Source organism: Anser anser (genome assembly GCF_964211835.1).
Source record: "Anser anser genome assembly, chromosome: Z".
Taxonomy (NCBI): domain Eukaryota; kingdom Metazoa; phylum Chordata; class Aves; order Anseriformes; family Anatidae; genus Anser; species Anser anser.
The window spans coordinates 81,263,203-81,282,993 of record NC_139723.1 but is presented as its reverse complement, the minus strand read 5'-3'; the positions used below and the strand labels follow the sequence as shown (position 1 = coordinate 81,282,993).

General features: G+C 38.1%; 1 long non-coding RNA gene across 1 annotated transcript in view; it reads left to right on the top strand.

Annotated features, from left to right (window-relative positions):
- The window catches only part of LOC310890261, a 65,994-nt gene extending 47,753 nt beyond the window's left edge, over nucleotides 1–18,241 (top strand). Inside the window, exons 2-4 of the long non-coding RNA XR_014577140.1 lie at nucleotides 6,102–6,183; nucleotides 9,689–9,800; nucleotides 18,000–18,241. This is a non-coding gene — a long non-coding RNA (uncharacterized lncRNA). The remainder of the gene's footprint in view (nucleotides 1–6,101; nucleotides 6,184–9,688; nucleotides 9,801–17,999) is intronic.
- The last annotated feature ends 1,550 nt before the right edge of the window (nucleotides 18,242–19,791 follow it).

Below are 19,791 nucleotides of genomic sequence, written 5' to 3'. Positions count from 1 at the left end.
AAAATAAAAATAAGAGATGAGAACCGTGCAGTCCCACAGAAAACCATCTGCTGTGAATCTTCCCAGCATGTGGCACTGTATGCCCTCAATGCTGATAGCTCTTCTCTTTACAGCAGCAGTGACTAAATGTTTCACTGCCACAGCTGCTTTTTGGCTCAGCTGCTGCTTGCTGGTTGTACTTCAATTTCTCTTTTCATTTTAGATTTCAGTGGCCCCTTTTCCCATTATACTGAGTAATATATGAGTCTGAATGATGTGTGTAATGGGAAACTGATGTTATGTGTGTACTTTATTGACACAACTGACAAGAAAAGCCTTAGCCTACATCTCTAAGTAGTGTAATTTATTGTTCACTATCCCCTACTCACCCACATATAATAGTAAATGAAAGAAAAAGAAAGAAGAATTGTAATATTACTCTTTCCCTGAACACTTACAAACAAACAAACAAAAAATCATTAAACCTGAAACAAGTGTTTTCTGCCTCTCATATAGCATGACTAGAGAGTAATGCCTAAAATTTTGCCCCCAGACAGGGAGGTGGATGAAGACACACTATTTTTTCATTACTCTAAGTCTCAAAATGGTTATCTGTTTAGGGATGGATGTCATCTGTTTCACTGGAGTTTTCTTTCTCTGCTCCACAAACACTGTACTTGTCCATAGAATATGATTTTGAAGTGGAATGAAATTCCATTAAATCCAATAATTTGAATGAAATTCAGTGTCAGAGACATCGATATCATTGTGAGATGATCATTAACATGATTTCAGCAAGTCAGTCAAGCTGTAATAACCAAAAATAATGCTTCACTCTAATTCATTATGTCTTTCTAAGACACCTTTCTATATATATGGTCATCAATAAGAAATTTATTATAGCTTTTTCCAAAACATCTCTTCTATATGCCAAATGATTGACAACATAAAGAAAACCTACTGACACTGTCTAGGCTCTCTGCATTCTAGACATCCCATACTGAATAACTATAAAGGTTCAAGTAAATCATTTTACTTTTTATTTGCAACAGGCTGGAAACATGCATGTAGTCCATATCTCAGATGGTGAGTAGTGACTCATCAATGGTTTGAACAAGCACTGAATCATGAAATGCTTTGTGATTGTTTGTCCCATTGTATAACCTACTGTGAAGAGAAATATAACTTTAACAAACATCAGGCAACATCGTGTTGAGGATTTGTATCTTGTGAGTTGAATTATATATTCCTATCTTGCAAAGTTTCATTTGTTGCTTCCCAATTATAGGATGTCCAGGATAGCAGCAATCACTCTTGGCCTGTAGTTACACTGCCTCTTTAATGATTTTGTACAGCAAAACAAGTTTTTGATAAAGTAAAATCTGGTTATCAATTGCTGTGGCAGGTGACATATAAACTGCATTAATGCAACATCTTATAAAAATAGTCTACACTTCTCTGAGCTTCTAAATTAAGAACATCTCCAATATGTGATATGTGTATGTATATGCATAGGAAAATTAGAATATTTTTTTCATATTTTCCCCTTCCGAGACATTTTTGTTATTTTATATTTCCGTCGGTAATTTATAAAACTGTTGGATTTTTCCTCCTCTGCTTTACCTCCTTTCTCACCCATGTACTTTTACACCTTTATATATGATTATTAGGTTCATTGGTTTTACAACCACAAAGGACCTTGTGGATAAATAATCTGACCTGCGTGAGTCATAGCATAGGCTTTCACCGTCCCTATACATAATCCTAAAACCTGTCATTGAACTAGAACACACAATGGTGAAAGGCACTTAGTTCTGATAAAGATTTCAAGATTTCGGTGGTGAAGAATCCATTTGTTATAATGGGTGACTAGAGACACTATGCAAACATGTCTGGGGATTTGCATTTAAAATAAGAGTAAAATCTCTTTTTTACAGCTGAAAGATTGAATTTGCTCTCCTGCTTTGGCATAATAGCATTCAAACTGAATTTTCTATGTTCTTTGATTAGTAAAAGAGTCCGTGGTTTCTGCATAGAAAACAGAAAGAATGTTTCCTTCGTGAAATTATTCTGCTTTCCTCAGGTTTCTTTGGGTTTCTTTTAAATTGCATCTACTTAGAAGACCTGAATATTTCCCATATTTCCCCAATTCAAGATGCTCTTTTCATGTTATTCTACTTTTCTAGAAACTAGGAAGAGGTGGTACTATTCCTTTCCCCTGCAGTTCCCTCATGCACACACGCTTTCTTACATTGCTGGAAAGTCATTAGAAAAAATGAGAACAAATATCAGTATTGAAACTCTTACTTCATAAAGCTTTTATCCTCCACATGCTTTGATACTGAGTATTTTGGAGGAAATACACACAGAAACGCACAAAAAACCTACCACTTTATAAACATGTTTTCATGCAAAATAATAAATAAATAAATAAATAAGAATTCAGTGAGATACTAGTTTTGGATTAAAAACAATAATAGACATATAATCCATATTTTTTACAATATATGTTGCTTAGGATTCATTTGACAATCCCTCCAATAGAAACTAAATTTGGGGTATTTAAATATTGTAGGCCTTTCTTTAGCTTATATAAAGGAATACAAAATGTCACCAGAGAAATCTAGTTGATAACAACCCCAGTGATATTTCCTTACTAATGAAAGGGATGCAGTCTGCAAAATTTTCTCCTCAAACAGTCTTTACTGGCATGATTTCACAGGACCTCAAAGGATGGTGATGTTACAGATTCTAGTCCTGTAACATGAAAAGCTTACTGCCACGACACAGGAAACAGACCCTCATGAATCTCATGGATTTAAAATCCTGTCAGCTAACAAGCCAAAAAAAAAAAAAAAAAAAAAAAAAAAAAAAAAGACAGAGAGAGAAACCTTTTACTTTTCATACTTTTCACAGAGGGCTTCCATTGTCATGAAAAACCATAGACATTTGTTCTGTGCTAGCACTGAAAATAAGGTTTCTTAAAGCTTCTCATGGATTCCACACTCAAATCAACCAAAGGAAAACACCAGTCTGTCATACTGATCCCTGGGCTACTAATACCTTTATTTGAAAATCACATACTCTAACTCATTTCTTTTGAGGATCATAATAAGTATTCTGAGTTTAGCGAAACAATTGTAGAAACTCTTTTGTGCCTTCCACTGGCACTTTACATCTGCACTCCTGCAGCATGGCACAGACCTTATTGGAAGGAAAGGTCCAAAGGGGAGGGAGGATCTGAGGCGGGGATTTGGAGAGGACAGAAGACAGGAACTGTTTTGGTGTGGAAGCTGCCCCACAGCTACAGAGAGAGACATCAATGCACCCACCATACAGGAGGTGGGCAGATTAAGTACAGTGCTTAGGAAAACAACATGAAAGAAATGGAGTTACAACTGCTGTGATACTGCAGTGACTCACACAGCTTTAGCCAGCATGGAAATCATATAGCATTGGACCATGCATTTCCGTGTACAGGCATGAGGGAATTATGTTGCTTAGGGAACCTTGATTCTGACACATCCTAATTTTGAGTAAATTTTACATTTCAAAAAATAATTAATATATATATATATTAATACAAATAGAGAGGTATAGACATATGCTTATGGAATAAAGAATCATTCATAGGACATAAGGAGTTAAAGATGTGTGGAATGACACTGAGTGGTTTGCATATGATTGATTTTAAGGGGATATGTGGTTATAATGAAGCCAAAGCAGACATAGGTGAAACAAAACATGTCTGATTATACTCTAGTGATCACAAATCAGTTCCTTGATTCCTTTAGCTTACTTGAAAGTAAAACAAAAAGTAGGCTTTTTTTCTTTTTTTTCCTTTTTTTTTTTTTTTTTTTTTTTTCTTGTAATTGTCATTTCTGTTTTAACACTCTTGGTTTTCCAATCTCAGCTTCTCTCACTCTGACTTTTCCATCTGCCTACTCATAAACATCCTTTTGAACATATTGCCATTTTTACTATTAAAAGAGAAGCATTTCTTAGTATTGAATTATTTGATGTTATTGCATTTCATTCCTCTAAGGTATCACAAAGTATAAAATATATAGGTGTGAAACACAGGGTGCAGTACAGAAAATAATTGAACTTTGTGACAATGTAATATGACCCATTTCATTGAGATGTAAATACTTCCTACAAAACTCACTTCACTGTGTTCATTTAGAAATTCAAAGTTAGCGAACATATACTTTTCAGATATATTTAAGTAATATGTCCTTGCAAAGTGAGAAAACATCTCTCTGCCTGAAAATTCAACATTCTGTTATAGTCAGGACTACTTAACATGACATTTCCAAGACAGAAAATAATTGGCTTTTTTTTTCTTCTTTTTTCTTAGCACGTAAATATGTTAAATAACATTACTTCAATATTTTTCTATGAACATATTAAACAAAGAAAGAAAAAAAAATACAAAAGCAACTAAAATGTGCACACACTACTCATCATTCCTGTGAAATAAAATATTAAATATTTAAGGTAAATTGAAATACATCAGTGAAATCAAAATATGTCATGCTGACTTCAGATTTTAAAAATATATACTTTGCCATTTTTAAATTAAAAGTAACATTGAATTTTAAAGTCAATCTGAAATGGAAATTTGAATTCCAAAAAGTCTAACAATTCTAAAAATTCTGGGAATGTTTTATTTGATCTTTGTTTCACTTTTAATGATATCTCTGAAAAGAAAAAAAAAAAAAAAGTTTTTTGTTTTGCTTTGTTTTAGTAAGTTATCAGAGTAGCTCATTGTAATGATGAAGCTGGATGTCTCCTGAGAAGCAGAACAAGGAGGATAGGTGGGACTGAGAACTACAGCTCCTAAAGTGGTGGGTCATGAAGCAACAGGAATCAAGTTGAGCCTAGGCATAAAGGAAACATATAGAAGTAGATTTGAAAGTGGCCAAATTCCTTGAACATTGAATGTTTGTATTTACTACTCAAACAAACTCACTTGTAGTGTTTTGAAGTAATGTTATGACCTCATGACCTATGACAATTAACTGCTTATATTACTGAAAATTTTTTATCTTTAACATTTTTCAACTATGATAGTTCAATAAGATAAACCCTTCTAACTACTCAATGCAGAAGTATACAAAAGCTATACTATGCTTCTCTTTTATTTTTATCACAACAGTGGCTTATTTGTCAGGGTAATGGAGACTGACTTTCCAAAAGTCTCAGCTTCTTACCCACATCACTTTATGATGTGACTATCTTTTTGGTTCATTTCAGATGTCTCTTAAAAGCTTTTACTGGGCTTCATCTCATGCCTTAAACTGCTTAAATATTATGTATATGTATTCTTTACTAAATGGAGAGCTCACACTTGATTTTTCTTTATCTTTGTAACCAAGATTTAGATATGTTTTGCTGTTATGCCTCTTTCTTCAGCAGGGATCATTCTCTATTTAATTGATAACTGACATTTTGATTCAGGGCTTTCAGTCACTAAGGACAATCTTACATCCTTGCAAGCAGTCCATATCACCCACAGTGTAATACTGGACATCATCTTTTCAAGAACTAAATAAATCTCTGAAGATCAACCTGCAAGGATGTGTTGAATTTCTCATGAAGTATTTTCTCTGATAATGTTTTGACTGGGATAGGTTTTGGATGGGATAGAGGTCATTTTCTTCCTGGTACCTGGCATGGCATTGTGTTTTACATGTAAGATGAGAATAATGCTGATAGCACACCGATGTTTCAGTTGTTGCAGAGCATCACTCACACAGAGCCAAGGATTGTTCAGCTTCCCGTGCTGCCCTGCCAGCAAGGGGGCTGGGGTGCACCGGGAGCTGGGAGGGGACAGAACCAGGACAGCTGGCCCAGCCTGGCCAAAGGGGTATTCCATACCCTGCATCATGCTGAACAATAAAACTGGGGGCGTTGACCAGGGGAGCTGCCATTGCTCAGGGACTGGCTGAGTGGGCATTGGTTGGTGGGTGGTAAGAAATTGCACTGAGCATCACTTGTTTTGTTTATTCTTTTTGTCGTGATTTTTTTTGTCTGTTTTTTTTGTTTGTTTTTTCTTCTTCTTTTCTTACTAAACTGTCCTTATCCCAGTTCATGAGTTCTTGCACTTTTCTTTTCAGTTTTCTTCTAGATCCCACTGAGGGGACAGGGGAGTGAGTGAATGGCTGCATAGTGTTTGCTGCCTCCAAGTTAAACCACAAGGTGAGGTGACCTTGACGGCTGTCTCTTTGTGGAAAGCCCCTTAGCTATTTTACTCACTTGCATCCTGGTGCTGAATCTATGGCACACCTGTGAATTTCTGTGAATCCAGAGCTAGTTCTGCTACTTTTATACCCATTTTGTATCCTGGTGAACCATCTGTGCTTTTGTCCTTCTCCTCATTCCCTTCAAATAACTTGCCACAAGAACTTTTAAGTGGGAACCTCATCCAGAATAGGTAAGAAAATGATCTTTTGTGTTCACTGGTTTCATCCAAGGAAAAAATAAAATAAAATGTTAATGCAGAGGTGACCAGGCTCTTTTCTGATATTGGAAGAGTACAGTGAAACTCCACTGTGATACTAGTGGCTACATCTATCCTAAAAAATGAAAAGCACCTGAGATTTTTCTGGGACAATGAAAACAGCTGAATGACCCTGAACATTATTAGCTTAACTTGTTTATCCTCTGAAACCAAGTAATTTTATGTGAACGTACAATGTATGAAATCATCTCTGGATTAAGCTAACTCTTGATCCGTGTCTGAGAATTATTTCAACGATTTCACATTGGCTTTGGTCAAAAATATGCCACAGGCTGGTCTAAATAAATAACATGGTAGCTGATCAGGTTCCCATGCCCAGATATATTCCATAGCACTAAACTAGTTCAATTTATTTGTACAGATATTCCTACAGGATCCTTGATAAAAATAGATTAATTATTGCACTGTGATAGTCAAGTGCCTCATGCTGTCATATGTCTTTCACTCCAGGTGCTTCTGAAGACATTTACCAAGCAAGAATAAAACACTCTTTTGTCAAGTTCCCCTTAAGTCCCTACAAATTCTGTGGATATATTTGAGAAAAGACTGTAATGTACTGGAGCAGAGGATTGCTCCAATGCAGTCACCTTTGAGGTGGAACATGGGCAGCTCCCAAAAGAAAAAGAGAAAAGAAATCTGGAACCAGCACTCAGGCCAAATTCTTTTCCCGTGGCCTGACCCGGTTTCTGTCTCATTGTATTAATGTTGTCTCAGCTCCAGATAGTGTCAGTATCAGTTACATTCCCTTCTGTGAGCCACAAAAAAACACCTAAAGCATTTTGTGCACTCAACCTGGAGGCAATCTGCTAACACTCAAGTGCTCATTGAATGGAAAATGATGCAACAGTTGGCTAGCTGGAAACATTATACTATGTAATAAACAACATACTTTTCTGGTTTCTCCTCTCTGACCCATCACAGACAGGCATCCTTCTGTGTACCTCATTTGTGGGAGACTGGACAATTAAAACTCAGATAAAGTAATAGAGGAAGAAAAAAAAACTGTTGAGGATGAACAAAACCAGCTGAATTGTTCTTCCTTAGGTTTTAGTGCACCTGATGTCCCACAGATTGTGACCCTCTTAAGAGAAAGCAAGATAGTCTGGATTTTACCCTCTTCCCTCACAAATTGCCAGTATGTATGGGACATTTTTTTCAACATTTTGAGGACATTTATTAATGGATTGAGAGGTATAGTGCTTGGTTTTCTTAGAAAGCAAAATAAACACAAAGAAAAATTTGCTTATTTTTCCTCCAAGTAATTCTTTTTTACATGTTTGTGCAATTTCTTTCCACCTATAAAAATCCTTTCTATCCTATTGTGTGCATGTGTGTGGTGGTGGTGGTGGCAGGTTTTCCAATAATAACAGTAGTAATAATAATAATAATAATAATAACAACAACAACAACAACAACAAAGAACAACCACCACCAGCAACAAAAAAACAACCAACCAACATTTTTAAAAAATAAAAAATATGGCATTTTACATCACTATTCCTTTGGGGGTGGGGGGGAACAGGGGAGGGGGGAGGTGTGGGATAGAATATGCTCATCCAATATCAAGAGGATTCTTCTTAGTAACAATCACGTCAGTCATTGGTCTTACCATTTCCCTAGGGTGCTACATTCATTGTGGGAAAGACTGAAATTTGTGACTTCTTTGTAAGGAAGTTACACCAACAATGTTATCTTCTGACATGCACTACTTTTGTAGATATTAATGATTATCTTAATGTAACAAGTTCAGTTTTCAATTACAGTTATGAGTCTTATTATTATGACAAAAAAAAAAAAAGGTCAGCAATTTCAGCAAGTGGAGAGCACATTAGAGATAGCTAACAGGAACTAAGACAATAAAAAGTAATCTTTGTTTGCGTAGTCCGATAGCAACTTATTTCCTTGTCCTAGACACTTTCTCTTCAGAGGTACAGCTGGGAGTTGCCCTTGCTCAGAAAATGTCATGTTTAACCCCATGTTCTGAGCTTTGGCAACTTTTACTCTCACTTTTCTCTCTCTCTTTTGCATTTAAGACAAATAACAGTGCAAGTCTTTAAGATTGTGCTAGGGCTTGCTCAGGTGACAAGTACAGTGGATTGTACAATGTAGTAAACAGCACTGCTACTGAGCTTTGCAAATAGCAATCAGATGTTCCTGCCCCATATGGTTTGAAAGCACCTGCCCCAGAACAGATGGTTTAATCAGCATCTGATGTGCAGTCTCACTTCTCTGACTGCCATAAAAAAGTGACACTGTGGATTTCTCATGTGGAGCCAGGCTTTGAAGCTTAAGGCCAGCTTACAATGCAGAGAAGCCCATGGCATATCAAAGACGCAGAGCTAAAGGCAAGAGTTGTCTCATGAAAGTCAAGTCAACTCAGCGTTGCTCTCTGTGTGGAATATGCTGGAGATACAACTTGAAAGAGATGCCTAACTGAATATTTGAACAGTGGCCTTGCAACTCCACAGAGTGGGGAGATTTTTTGACCTTGGAAAGTGAACTTCAAGTCTGCATACACAAAGTTTTATGACTGCGCTATGGAATTGTCTATGGTACATCCACAATGGAAATGTAGGATTCCTGCAACTAGGAGTTCATGAGATAACTGAGATTAGCAAAAAGCAATTTGTTATGAAACAAAAATGCCGTTAAAGTCCTATGGCTCTATTAAAGCACTGACAAATGGCTGGCCAGCAAGGCATTTCAGAACACACTATATTTGATGCTCCAGACTTTAAGCCTGTTAGAATCATAGAGGGTGACACTGTGGCAGCTGAAACTCACTGGTCCAGTCTCACCTCATCTGCGTTTTAACACACCCAGTTATATAAACAGAAAGCCTAAACTCCTGTGCTACTTTTTCAGAAAACTGAGAAAACTGGTAGTGTCTCGAGCATTTTCAGATCCTCAGTGAACTTCAGCTGGGTGTCAAAACATTAGGTGAAATGTATCCAAGCCTTCATACAAGGCTAATATACAAGTGCCATTTCTATATTAAGTCCTGTACAGTGTGTTGATATAATTCTTTAATTAATAGCCCAGTACTAACTGTTAGATAACTTCAGCATCTGTGTTAAATTTGAACTTTTAAATGATGAACTCAATAGTAGACAGGATCCCAGCTGCATGCCTGTCACAGATGGATTTCTAAGCAAAAGCTATATTGTTTCTTGTCTTTCTTAGATCTTTATGACCTCACTGCTGAGGACAAAGGTGACCCCTCCACTAAAGGCATCTAATCCTCTTGTCCCAACTCTCAAACTACAGAAATGCAAGCGTCTTTTGGCCCATTCAGGTATATATGTATATATATGATGGAGATATGTATGATATGATATATATATGATAAAGACTCCACTGCAAAGAAAGGTAGCAGTCTTTCTCCTTGAAGATCTTCAAAAGCCTCATGGACATGGTCCTGTGCAACCTACTCTGGGTGGCTCTGCTTGAGCTAGGGGTTGGTCCAGATGGCATCCAGAGATCCCTTCCAACCTTAACTATTCTGTGATTGTGGTATTTCCTGAAAACATCTGTTCATCTGAAGTTTTAAAGTAGAAATGATCAGAATATAGGATACAAATATGTATGTGTATGTGTATGTATATGTTTATGTTTGTTTGTTTGTTTTTCCTGCAGTCCACATTAAAAACAAGCTAGAAATAACAGCCAAGTGACTTTTTCCGTATAACAAGTATAAAATGTACTCCAGCCTAGGCGAAAGAAATTGTATGCTCAGGGGTGAAAAAATACAATTAAAAACACCATGAGTAGAAGTAGAAGGTATCTTGATATTTTTTTAACATTTTCATTTTTGTTCTATAAAACATCTTATAAACCATTCTTAGTGTTTCACCAGCACATCTTTCTCTTGATTTATGTATGTTTACATATATACATACACATATATATATGTATGATTATATATATATATAAATGTTAGATTGCATTTAATAGATTTAGGATAGCATCAGTGTTCTAGAAGAGCACCGTAGGGTAATGCTTCTCCGAAGATATTACATCATAAAAAGGATGCTTTTTATGCAGATGGATATTGATCCAGAGATTGTTTCCCTTCTCTTTAGTGATCTGAAAATGTAAGACCAGATGATCTCCATAAACTCTCCAATCTGTATCTCTCCAATTTAGTTAGCACAAGTTCCTCTATTAACAATGGCTGCATTTTGATGGCCTAGGGATAGTTGTTCTTAAACACTGACACTATTCACTAAACTGTACACAGCACACAAAATCAGCAATACAGGAACAGTTAGACTGGGTCAAAAAAGCTGCCTGTTTGGTCCAGAATTCTGTATATAAAGAAGTAGTGATGATGGTTTCAAAGAAGAAAAATAATAATAATTGAAATGAATAATAAATGAAATGAATAATAATAATAATAATAATAATAATTGAGAAATTACAAAATTGACAATTACAAAAAAGTTCTGTTGGTAGATCCTGGCATCCACTCAGAAACAAGAGGGTTTTTATTGGGACTGGTTGGACAATCAGATTTCTAGCAATGACAGTGGAGAAAAAATGTGTAAATTGGAGATAAAATGTACTTCTTGTTAAAAAATGCATTTTAGCAAGCCCCCGTGAGGTATGGAAATACATTTATCTCCATTTTACAGATAGAAGATGAGGAACAAAAAGAAGTGACTAAATCAAGGTCATAGCAGATTCTTACAGCAATGGTAAATTCAGTCTTGGATGCCAGATTCCTCTGAAGTAGGGCTGCCATTTGACTGAGTTTCCCAGACATATTTCCAAGGAGTAGAAATGAAACAAGTGAGGAAATAAACAAAAGCATGAAGACTTTGTCCTGACTGAGTAATTGGTTGTAACAGACTTATGGGCACCTGGAGTGCTGGCCAAAATGTCACTGTGTAATGTTTTGCACCCTAATCAATTTTATGAAGCTTGCACAACACAGATGTGCCTTGAAAACACTTACCTTGGGTGCACAAACACTGCAAGATTGCCTGCACAGGTGTTGCAAGTCCAAAGGCTTTCCAGATGTGCCAAGCTTTCTGACAACTATTTTATCAACTGTGCAGTACATACATTGGGAATGTGATGTATCCTGGAGCTCTAGATTCATTGTACACTTATTAGGCTGTCACCTTCTACATGTGCCTGTCGTATAGCCAACATGTCCCAGTTGCATATGGGAGTACACTCCCATTACGTTCATGCAGTAGATTGGACACCTTGAACTTTTTGCACAGTTGGTGCATAAATCTCAGACAGAAATATGGGACCCTTTCCCAACAGATATTCCAGCCCTGGGTCCAAACTATGCCTAGAAAAAGTAATGGAAGACAAAAGCAATAATTCAATATAAATGATCCCCACTTACAGAATACCTTTCTTTGGAGCATATTGCTATGGAGAAGTCCCCAAAGACAGACTGTGCAACCTGTGCTTACGGACACATACTCATTACTAGTGAACCTATATAATAGGTGCTGTGAGTTGCAGGAATTTCTGGATTTTATAAAAAGTTCTCATTATTCCCTCGTGCTTCTCCTCTAAAAATTAAAAGTTATTTTGCATTCACAGCTGTTTATAATAATCTTTTGTTGTTGATAAATCTTACACAGTCATTGTGTTTCTGATATTGCATTTCTGAATTTGGTCTCATCAACTGACCTTTGTGGAAATGATGCCTGTATGACCAATAAGAATAAGAGAGAAGTTGAAGCCTGGAAGCACAATTACTTCTCTATGAACAATTTGTTAGATATAGCCTAAAATATGCAGTAATCCAAGTACAAACACAGAGGCTACTTGATTAGAGAAAAAAGCCAATTCATACTTTGAAAGGGAATAAAGAAATAAATTAATCTGTGTAGCCATCTGTGCTGTGTATATCAGACTGATTTGAGGAGATATTTCTGCAGAGCTCTCCAAGATCATTCAGCTGCCAGACCTGTGACTTGTAACACTCAGTCCGACATGAACTAAGAAACCCATAGGTAAATTCATAACTGGCATTGTGCCAATATGAAATAGTTCGATGATGGGAGGTTTATATTGTTAAATTAGAATCAGCACCTATTGCCAGTGGGAAGAAATAACAGGACCACCATACACTGTGACTAACATCTCCCAGGGGAAATTTTTCTCTTTTTCCTTTCATCTGCAAGACAACTCCTTCACATACTTTATTCTAAAATGCTGCACAGACAGAAGTTTTGAAAGGTAATGATTATTAGTGCTATGCGATGATTTCCATGCTAAGAATTTCCTAGGGGTTTTAAGGTCTGTCTATCCCCACTAGAGATTGATAAAGCACCATCTCAGAGATAAACAGCACAGAATAATTAGGAAAACATCAGCTCCTGGGATCCCTGTGAAATATTTCACTGACACAGACTGCCACCTCTTCTTGCCGTAGCAAACTGAAAAAAAAATGCCTATCTAAGAATGCCTGATGCACTATCTCATACAATGTGTGTTGTCATGCAGTAGGAACTGTTTTGTTGAGGAACACACAGCTACTTCTGCAGTGAAGTGGATGAGCAATAAAGTTAGAAGGAAGAACACTTTTGTTGTTGTTCTGTAAGAAATCACAAGATGTTAGCTAGTTTGGATGTAGCCAAGAAGCTATTTCATTTGGGCTTTGCATTGTACATGCCATGTCCTGTAATTGATGTCATGTAACTTAACAGATAGTTATCAAGTGTTATCAACACTTCTCAGAGAATACAATCATTTAAATTATAGCGAGCCTTTTAACACTGTTCTGTAACACTAGTTTAGTAGTAATTTAAAAACAAAAAGTCAAGATACTGGTTATCCCTGGAGTATTTTCAGCTGAGGTCTAATCTTAACATGGCTTAGTAGCTCTGGTTAGGAATTCTCTGGTGCAATTTGGGTTTTTCAGCTTTCTGTCTCTGTTTCCTCACTGATATGCAACCTATTTACTTTTCAAAGTCAAAACTTTTCTTTGTCAAAGGTACAGTGTTTCCTTTGAAAAATTGGTTAATATATATATATATATTTAAAGTAGACTGTTTCTTTTAAGTAAATATTTTTATACAGAAAGCAAAATGAATTAAAAGCAATTAAAAGGTCACTGTTCACAAACAGTGATGGACTGGTGGGAGATGTGGTGGTCGAGAGCTGTCTTGGGCAGAGTGACCACGAAATGGTTCAGTTCTCTATTCTTGGCGAAGTCAGGAAGGGGACCAGTAAAACTGCTGTCTTGGACTTCCGGAGGGCTGACTTTGAGCTGTTCAGGACACTGGTTGGCAGAGTCCCTTGGGAGGTGGTTCTGAAGGGCAAAGGAGTCCAGGAAGGCTGGGCACTCTTCAAGAAGGAAATCTTAATGGCTCAGGAGCAGTCTGTCCCCACGTGCCCAAAGACGAACCGGCGCAGAACTAGACTGGCCTGGCTGAACAGAGTTGTGGTTCGAGCTTAGGAGAAAAAGGAGGGTTTACAATCTTTGGAAAAGAGGGCGGGCTACTCAAGAGGACTATAAGGATGTTGCGAGGCTGTGCAGGGACAAAATTAGGAAGGCTAAAGCTCATCTGGAGCTCAATCTGGCTACTGCCGTTAAAGATAACCAAAACCGATTTTACAAATACATCAACACAAAAAGGAGGACTAAGGAGAATCTCCATCCTTGACTGGATGTGGGGGGAAACTTAGTTACAAGGGATGAGGAAAAAGCTGAGGTGCTCAATGCCTTCTTTGCCTCAGTCTTTAGCGGCAAGACCAGTTGTTCTCTGGATACCCAGTACCCTGAGCTGATGGAAGGGGATTGGGAACAGGATGTGGCCCTCACTATCCACGAGGAAATGGTTGGAGACCTGCTACAGCACTTGGATGTACGCAAGTCGATGGGGCCAGAAGGGATCCACCTGAGGGTACTGAGCGAACTGGCAGAGGAGCTGGCCAAGCTGCTTTCCATCATTTATTGGCAGTCCTGGTTATCAGGAGAGGTCCCAGTCAACTGGCGGCTAGCAAGTGTGACGCCCATCTAAAAGAAGGGTCAGAGGGTAGATCCAGGGAACTATAGGCTTGTTAGTTTGACATCAGTGCCAGGGAAGCTCATGGAGCAGATTATCTTGAATGTCATCACGCGGCACTTGCAGGGCAACCAGGCAATCAGGCCCAGTCAGCATTGGTTTATGAAAGGTAGGTCCTGCTTGATGAAACTGATCTCCTTCTATGACCAAGTGACTCGCTTGGTGGATGAGGGAAAGGCTGTGGATGTGATCTACCTTGACTTCAGTAAGGCTTTTGACACCGTTTCCCACAACATTCACCTCAAGAAACTGGTTGCTCGGGGCTTGAACTGGCGTACGCTTTGTTGGTTTAAAAACTGGCTGGATGGCCGGGCCCAAAGAGTTGTGGTGGATGGAGCCAAATTCAGTTGGAGGCCGGTTACTAGTGAAGTCCCCCAGGGCTCAGTGCTGGGGCCAGTCCTCTTTAATATCTTTATCGATGACGTGGATGAGGGGATCAAGTGCACCCTCAGTAAGTTTGCAGACGACACCAAGTTAGGTGCGTGTGTCGATCTGCTCGAGGGAAGGAAGGCTGTGCAGGAGGATCTGGATAGGCTGGAGCGATGGGCTGAGGTCAACTGTATGAAGTTCAACAAGGCCAAGTGCCGGGTCCTGCACCTGGGGCACAACAACCCCAAGCAGAGCTACAGGCTGGGAGATGAGCGGTTGGAAAGCTGCCTGGCCGAGAAGGACCTGGGAGTACTGGTTGATAGTCGGCTGAATATGAGCCAGCAGTGTGCTCAGGTGGCCAAGAAGGCCAACAGCATCCTGGCCTGCATAAGAAGCAGTGTGGCCAGCAGGTCTAGGGAAGTGATTGTACCCCTGTACTCGGCTCTGGTGAGGCCGCACCTCGAGTACTGTGTTCAGTTTTGGGCCCCTCGCTACAAGAAGGACATGGAGGTGCTTGAGAGAGTCCAGAGAAGGGCAACGAAGCTGGCGAGGGGTCTGGAGAACAAGTCTTATGAGGAGCGGCTGAGGGAGCTGGGGTTGTTTAGCCTGGAGAAGAGGAGGCTCAGGGGAGACCTCATCGCTCTCTATAGGTAGCTTAAAGGAGGCTGTAGAGAGGTGGGGGTTGGTCTATTCTCCCACGTGCCTGGTGACAGGGCGAGGGGGAATGGGCTAAAGTTGTGCCAGGGGAGGTTTAGGTTGGATGTTAAGAAGAACTTCTTTACTGAAAGGGTTGTAAGGCATTGGAATGGACTGCCCAGGTGGTTGAGTCACCATCCCTGGAGGTCTTTAAAAGACGTTTAGATGTAGAGCTTAGTGATATGGTTTAGTGGAGGTCTTGTTAGTGTTAGGACAGAGGTTGGACTAGATGATCTTGGAGGTCTCTTCCAACCTAGACAATTCTGTGATTCTGTGAATTAGGGTTAGAATATATTGATAGGAAAAGGTTTAGAATACTTTACTGACGTAATAGTTAGTCTTACTAGGTTTATGGTAGCTGTAGTAATGACAGTAAATTTTCAGGGGCATTTTTGAGATTCTGACTTTTGATTTGATTTCAAGTACCTTGAACAGGGGAAAAAAAAAATATCAATTCTTGAAAATACCTGTAAGAAGGAAAAAAAAGAAGAAAAAAATAAAAATTCCTGAAGCCTATCAATGTATTGCATATATTGAGCCAAAGAATTCTTCAGTAACATGTCCATGGGTGATATAGGCTAGGCAACAAAATCCTAATTTTTATTATTATGATAAAGTTATTGGAATAGTTTTACATTGCACATATTATGTACAGTTTATAAATTCTTTGTCAGTTTTAGGGCACTATTTACTTCACCCACTGAGGTGAATCACAGCTCAGCGCTAGCCTATGCTGCATACTTATGACCTGAGTGTACTAAAGATGCAAGGACATTTTGCTGTGAGGAATTTATTAATGCTTTGCCATCTATCTCAAAACCACAATTCATTTCCTTTCATAATTTGTACGAGTATTGCTTAATTACATCTCCTTTTTTTTTTTTTTTTTTTTTTTTTTTTAATACATTCCCCAGCAGTAACAATAGAAAGGTCTGTTAGTCATCCAAAGTTTCTGCAGCATTGCTCTGAACCATCTGAAGATCATTAATGTGCTAATCACAAAAGAAAGGAGAGAAATTTGCAGAACTTTATGAGCAGTTAATGCAAAGTTAGAACCCAGGCTCTCATTTTTAAATAGGAGGAATAAATGCCTAATATGAATAACTTCTGATATCATACAGGGAGAAGAGCATGACTGAGCATGACACTGACCACCAGCCAGTAACACAAAAGTATCGCTCTTGGCAGGTGGATTCACTCATGCTGTATATGTGATATTTCTTACTGATGGATTGTACAAAACTACTGATATGATGTCAGAGTGACTTGTTTCATCTCCGCTAAGGTCAAGGTTGGTTCAGGCTTCATATGGCTCAAAACCTGGACCAAAGCCCAATTAAGTTAATATGACCATTTCCATTGACTTTGATAGGTTTTGAATCAGGCGATGTAGATAGGTGTAACTTAAGGAATTCAATCAGGGAAGAGTATGGAAGCAGAAAAATGAAGTAATGTGTGAAAATCTGAAGAACCCTAACAGGCTCCAGCTGTAGTCAAGTTTCTGCCTTTGTTGAATTAAATCACTTTATGGTAAGAGTCTCTAGTTTGGATTAGTAGTAAATGGCTAAAACGTACTGTAAACTCAGATTATTATTAACAATCTATCTTTTTATCCAGATTGGTTCTTTTGTTTGTTTGTTTGTTTGTTTGTTGCATTTTTCGTATGAACTTTACAAAGGAAATGACTATCATATTGTGAGAAAGAAAACCAAATGGTGATAACACAGGATGAGACATCCTCCATTGACCACAGAAATGCTCACATGTTCCCAGACTTACTCAAGGTTGAAATCCCTTTAATTGTTCATTTCAAAGCAGCAGGAAACAGAAAGCTCATTCACAGCAGGTATATAGGGAAGAGTGAGATGCTGAATGTGGACTACTTTATTGAAAATTCCTGGAGTTAAAGTGCTATTGCTTCAGTGACAAAGATGGCATATTTGTGTGTGGGTAACAGTCTATCCTATTTATAATGAGAAATGCCATGTAAAAAAGAAATCCTTAAGCAGCTGACTGAGCCAAGAAATCAAACGGACAATTAGTTGGCTTCATTCTCCCATAAGGTATTTAAGTGACTGATAAATTGGAAATATAAAAGGGAAAAGAGGTGCTCCAAAATAGGCACTGAAGGGGAAGAAAATACAATTTAAAGGCAATGGGCTTTCATGTTGCACCGTGTTATTGGTATTGTCTGGACAGGTTTGTAAAACAAGCAAAGTAACAAAACCCTATAACGTGTTTATAAAGAACAAACAGATATGGGCGTAAAAGAGAGTGGGTTCCTCACAGCAGTGATGCATGTCTTAAGAGGACATGGGATGCATCAGTGGTATTGGTATGGAGTGAGAAGCATATCTCTGTAGTAGGTATGTTCTGTTTTGCTTCACCAGGATCTCTTCCCCAGACATATACACGCCCATGAGGAAAGAAGGCTACAGGAGTATTCACATATGGAAGTGATCTGTAAAAATGCATCAGATATCTCAGAGGTACATTACACAGGTACATTACTTTAGATGTGTGTGGGAAGGACTTATTATATGATTGCATTTTTCCTGGCTGGAATTTAGTAGAGAATACTGTTTCAGAAATCACAGTAAATAAATCTGAAAGTTCTCTATCTTCCCCTAATGTCTTCCCACATGATGTATGGCAATAAACAGAACAGTCGTTCCCCAGTTGCCCAGTATCTCCTTAAAAACACTCAGTGAGAGAAATTCCTATTTTTATTTATTTTTTTTTTTCCAGATAAGCTGTTACCAGGTATGCCTGCAAATTTTTATGTGCCTCCTTGAAACTGTTCCTGTTTCTACATTATTTTGTCCCTTCAGCATGAATTACTGCCCGAACAGTCACTCATGCCTGTATTTGTATTGTTGGCTGATTGCTAGGCATGGGATTTTACATTGGGAGATTCTCAATGTCTTCATTCAAGTTTTTAATTGAAATATAACATAGTTCTTTATCCAGGCTGTTTCACAATATGTCCCTTCTTATTTGAGGCACCTTCTGCTACTGAAGGGAGATACAATTCGAGTATTTCAGAAACATGATATCCAAAAGAAGTGTTAATGCAGTATTAAGTATTTTAATGCAATTAAAGTGAGAGTCAAGTGGAAAAAAGTAAACTGTGGTGCACTGAATGACCAAGAAACTTTTTTGGAAAAGATTATGCACACCTGACAGGTCCAATGTGATAAGTATATCAAGATTTAGTGTCCATTTATTAGTTTCTTAGTGCAGGGAAACTATGTGGATGCCAAACCTGAATCATTACCCTCATTTTTCATGATATAATCAGTATGAAAATGGTGACTACCTGGATATTTTCCTGGACATCAGGTGTTCTAACTAAGTACAGCTAGATCACCATTATTTCATCATTGACTCATTATCATTCTGATTAATGTTGCTTCTTTATTTTCATTCCCTGTTCTGAAACAATGCATATGTCATTGAGTAATTATGTCCAGTTCCTGCTTCTGAATTATGACCTTGACAAGCATGTGTCTTTGTCATTGCTACTCCAGCTTCACCCTTTTCCCTGAAGCCTTTCCCTCACAGACAAATAAATTAGCACCTGATGATGCTTAGTTGAGCTTAAGGTCAAAACCTGAAAATATTCCTCTTATACATTGCTACATGCAAACCTCTTGCCACTATCATTTTCTTTGACCATTAAATTCTTCACTCAAACATTTGAGAGGCATGCTTGTTGGATTGCATTTGGATATATTCAATCTCTGCTTATTTCAGCTTGAATAGTGGGAGGCATTGGCACGTGGATGTGAAAGTTTCCTGTGTGTTTTGAAGCTGAATATACAGATGATCAACCTCTCTGTTCATGGATTTACCACCATTTTGAAGGTTTGTGGTCAGCTTTCCCCACAGCAGCAGTCCCATTTGGTACACCTAGATGTATACAGATATGAGACATAAAGGTCTTGATTTTCACTTGACTCTGAAATGAAACCATTCCTGCAAATTTTAATATTAATGAGCACCCAAAAACATTATTAAGGAGTTGCATTTGCAGTTTAAGGAAGCAACAATTTTAACAGCACACAGCATTAACCCCCTGTAACCCCTATCCTCCATTGGTGTCATTTACCAATTTCTCCACTGGTAATGTCTGTATACCTCTATTCCTTTGTTGGGAGTCTGACAAACTATTCTCTAATA